The sequence below is a fragment of the Solanum tuberosum genome, unplaced genomic scaffold, assembly GCF_000226075.1.
Source record: "Solanum tuberosum cultivar DM 1-3 516 R44 unplaced genomic scaffold, SolTub_3.0 scf00514, whole genome shotgun sequence".
Classification (NCBI taxonomy): domain Eukaryota; kingdom Viridiplantae; phylum Streptophyta; class Magnoliopsida; order Solanales; family Solanaceae; genus Solanum; species Solanum tuberosum.
The window spans coordinates 247,365-252,170 of NW_006239454.1; positions in this window are offsets into that span (position 1 = coordinate 247,365).

Consider the following 4,806-nt stretch of genomic DNA (forward strand, 5'->3'; position numbering starts at 1 on the left):
TTGATCACTACACCAAATATATTTGGTTGTATACAATAAAAAATAAAAGTGAAGTTGCCACTATTTTTGAAAAATTTCATCCTCTGGTGGAAAATTTTTTCAAACACAAAATTGCCTCTGTTTACACAGATGGTGGGGGTGAATACATGGGTCTTAAACACTACCTACAACAAAAGGGCATTGAGCATTTAATTTCACCACCTTACACTCCTCAACGAGTCACCATAGATGAACGACGACATCGTCACATTGTCGAAACAGCAAGAACTCTTCTCAATGAAGCCTCACTTCCACCCTCACTTCCACCTGAATTGTGGTCATTTGCCTGTCACCATGCAGTCTATCTAATAAATAGACTTCCTGCTCCTGGTTTAAATAATGAGTCTCCTTATCAAAAATTATTTGGCAAAACCCCAAAATACTCTTCGCTAAAAAAAATTTGTTGTCTTTGTTATCCATGGCTCAAACCATATACTCAAAATAAATTTCAACCAAGATCCATGCCTTGCGTATATTTAGGAGTTTCAATTGTTCATAATGCACACCTATGTTTTGATCTAGTAAATTCAAAGGTATTTGTTAGTCGTGATGTACAATTTTTTGAAACTATTTTTCCTTTTACCACCATGTTCTCACAGTTAAAAAATAAATTTTCCAAGATAAACTGGGAAATAATAGAATCCCATTCAGAAAAGACTTCAAAAAATCAACAGACTTTGGACTCCAACCTTGTTCCAACTCTTCTGCCACCTATCCCTATCTTCTTATCAATCCCATCTCCTTCTAGTTATCCACAAGATTTGAACTGATCCTCAAATAATCAAGAGTCCATGACGGAAGGCCAACTACCAGCAAATCTTCATCAATCAGGTATTTTCCCCATCTCTTCCTCTTCTTCTCGTCTATATAATAATCTTGCAGATGCCACTTCTACTCCATCACTCACTCATAATTACCCTTCAGAAATATCAAACCAGCATCCACAAAACCCTCATCCCACCATGAACACATCATCTGGTGTGATCACAAGGTCCAAAAATAACATTTCAAACCAACACAACGATTCACCTTCTTGGCTCATCTCTCCCCCACTCCAAACACCTTTAAACAAGTTGTTAAGCACAACGAATGGAAGAAATCAATGGATTTAGAATATGAAGCACTAATGAGAAACCAAACTTGGGAGTTAGCTCCTCGGGAGCCGACGAAAAATATTGTTGACTGTAAATGGTTATTTCTGTAACAACCCGAAAAATGATAGAGTGAAACTAGAGCCTCACATGTGAGTTTGGAGTCGAGAACTTAATGAAATGATTATATTTGAATTTGACCCAAAAAGTTCTTAAAAATGTGCTTCAAAAGTTACCGAAAACTTGTTTAGCTGTATATAAAAAGATCCGTTTCTTTTTTCGAAAATCCGACTTCATATTCTTGTTTAGGGGGTCAAATTGAGTGGGAAATGGGTCTAACCCAAATTTTAGAGCAACCGTATCAAAATCCGAAATTTCCAAGTGAAGCCTTTTCGAGGGTCTACTTTGGAGGGTCATATCTCCTAGCACACAAATTATTTGGGTGGCCAATAATATATCCATGGAAAGCCCTTTGAGTTAGCTACCTAACGCACTTCGTTTCACCTCATTCGGAGTTCGGACGAAGAAGTTATGCCCATTTTCGTAAAATCTATCCGGCAGGAAATGCAAATTTCCAGTGCCCGAAATTACTGTTCCCCCGCCTCATTTTTTTTCTAAGTGTTGGACCATTCTTCCAAAGGACATATATTATTTCCTAGATACCATTAATCCAATTCCCATCCCTAAAAACATTTCCCTCTCTACAATCCTCCATTAAGAAGAAGAAGAAGTGGGAGCTAGGCTTTGGATTCAAGTTTTTCTTCATCAAATTTCTTGAGAGATCATAGCAAAGGTATGGTGGCTTTTCATCTATGGGTAGCTTTCACCCATAGAGTCCCTTCAAAACATGATTTCAAAGCTTCCAAGTTCTTCAAAACCTAGGGTTTTTATTCTAACTCATGGGTTCCTTCTTCAAACGTTTTCAAATGGTTATTAATGACTTATTATGATTGTATTAGTGTTTAAATGATGATTTATGATGATTTTCTACATCTATCTATGATGGATTGGTGATGTATGGATGAATTGAAAGTTGTGGCCTTATGGGCAAGTTATGGATGAATTCTCTTGTGGTAAGAAAAATGGTTGGGACTTGAGTGTTGTTGATTATGGCTTTGGAGGATGGTAAGTTGGCTTAATCTCATATTATGGATAAAATTGTTCTTGCTTGGTTTGATCCACTTATGGTGGAGGTGTTTAATTATGGAATGTATTGTGACCATGGCCTTGAAGGCATAGTATGAGAAATTTAAGTGTTACATGACATTTTTATGAATGGACATTCAATGGAGCTAATGTGATTATGTTATGAAAGTAAATGTGTTATTATTGAAAGGATTTTTCTCAATTTGACACTCATGAATGTTGATGATAGAATATGAAGGATTCTTCAATATAAAGTATACCTTGAATTGGTAGGGCTTATGCATCATTTTCTTGTATAAATGATTATATTGTTGATTGTTGAATCCTTGGATCGGTAGGCTTATGGCACCCTTCCACACATGCTTATAATGTACCTCGGATCGGCAGGCTTATTGCACCCTTCCATTAATGATAAGTAATGAACCTTGGATTCGGTAGGCCTATGGCACCTTTCCATGAAGGTTAATGATGAGACTTGAACCGGTAGGCCCATGGCACCCTTTCAAGAGGAGTTAATGAGCTTTCCTAAATGAACCTTGAAACGGTAGGCTTAAAGCACCCTTTCATGTGTTAATAAATGTAATTTGGAGTTGGTAGGCCAATGGCACCTCTCATATGTGATAATGTCAAGGTAACGAACTATTCTATGGGAATGTTGGCTAAGCACCGAGTGGATTTGGTTAGATGGAAACTCCCCCAATAGTTAGGCATGAGTTTCAATGATCGTCTACCTTATCCCATAAACTATGTGCCCGCATAGGAAGCTAGTGGATCCATTAAGCTATATATACCGGTCTTCCTTAGGCAAGTAGACCACCTCTTTACGGTGTGGGGACTTATGACACCGGATTCCATGACAAGCTCTCATGGTCTATGTCGGTTAAATGCTTACTTCCCATCATGTGAGATTTCATTATGGTTTCTTGACAGGTTCTACAAAGTGTAGGTAGTAGTATGGGATGCTACCTATACATTGCACGAGTAGGCTTGGAGAGGGTCATAGTGAGTTTCTCTAAATCCTAATGTATGTGAAATAAATGTGCCCTAAATGGTTTCTTAAAGAATGTTGGCTCTCAAATGCTTAATATGAGATGCATGCTATACTTGGGTTATATTATGAGTTATTTTCCCTTGTCATGTCTTAATTAATGATATACCTCTTATGTATGAATATTGTGCAAAGGTGAAAGAAAGGAATGATAAGTTACCTTAAGTGACCTTAATGTGGTGCCTTAGTATGGATGGTGGTATGGGACGCCATCCATACATTGCACGAGGTATAGCATAAGGGTTTCTTGAGGTAAAGGTTTTCATGTTGATATTGTTTAAAGGTGATATTATGACTTACTTGGTGTTTATGCTTGTCTTGTATGCAACTATTCACGGTACTTCAAAAGTGGCATAATGCATGGTTTCTAACCAAAATGTCCCTTTTAAAGCATGTTTTGCATGGTCATCATACTTAGTACATTTTGTGTACTAACCCATATTCTTCATATTTTTACTATAAGTGTAGGTTCCGGCAAGTGATCCCTCCTAGCTAGTTTGAAGTGTTGGATTGCTTTTCTCCAAGACTTGGTATGTCCTCATGGATTCGAGGATAAGACTTTTAAGTTCTTTTGTTCATGTAATAGACTTAATAGACTTCTTTTGATTGTAAAGGGCCGTGTCCCTACTTATGTTTTGTGACTGTGTCTAAGATGGCCATGTGAGACTTAGACTTCCGCTGTGTGTTTTTAAAGTTGTTTAAATAAAGTTTAAATGTATGGATGTAAATAAGTTTTTTTTATTCCGCACTATTTTCATTATAAAATGCAATGAATGACTATGTGGCTCGTATAAGACCCCTTCGGGGTCGAATACGCCATGTTACGACTAGGGGATACTCTCGGGTCGTGACAATTTTGCATTAAACGAAAAGCTGATGGTTCTATTGATAGGTATAAGGCGCGTTTAGTGGCAAAAGGTTTTACACAATGTCCGGGATTGGACTTTCATGAAACCTTTAGTCCAGTGGTCAAACCAACCACCATTAGACTTGTTCTGTCCATTGCTGTCCAAAATAACTGGTAGGTTCACCAACTTGACATGAACAATATATTTTTACAAGGTAACTTACAGGAAGAGGTATTCATGGCTCAGCCCAAAGGCTATGTCAATTCTGATTTTCCAGATCATGTATGCAGCCTTAAAAAGGCCATTTATTGCCTAAAACAAGCCCCGCGCGCCTGGTATGAGGCCCTCACGGCTTATTTGAATACTATTGGATTTGTTAAGTCCGAATCAGATGCCTCACTGTTCATTTTTAAATCCCTGGCAATTACTGTTTACATTTTAGTATATGTGGATGATATTCTCATTACTGGGAACCATCCAAACTTAGTTGCGCAGGTCATCAACTCTTTGGCTAGCAGGTTCTCACTAAAGAATCTTGGTGAACTTAATTATTTCTTGGGAATAGACGTTAAGCGTGTTCCAAATGGGATCATCCTATCTCAATCTCGATATATTCTTGAGATTCTATCTGATG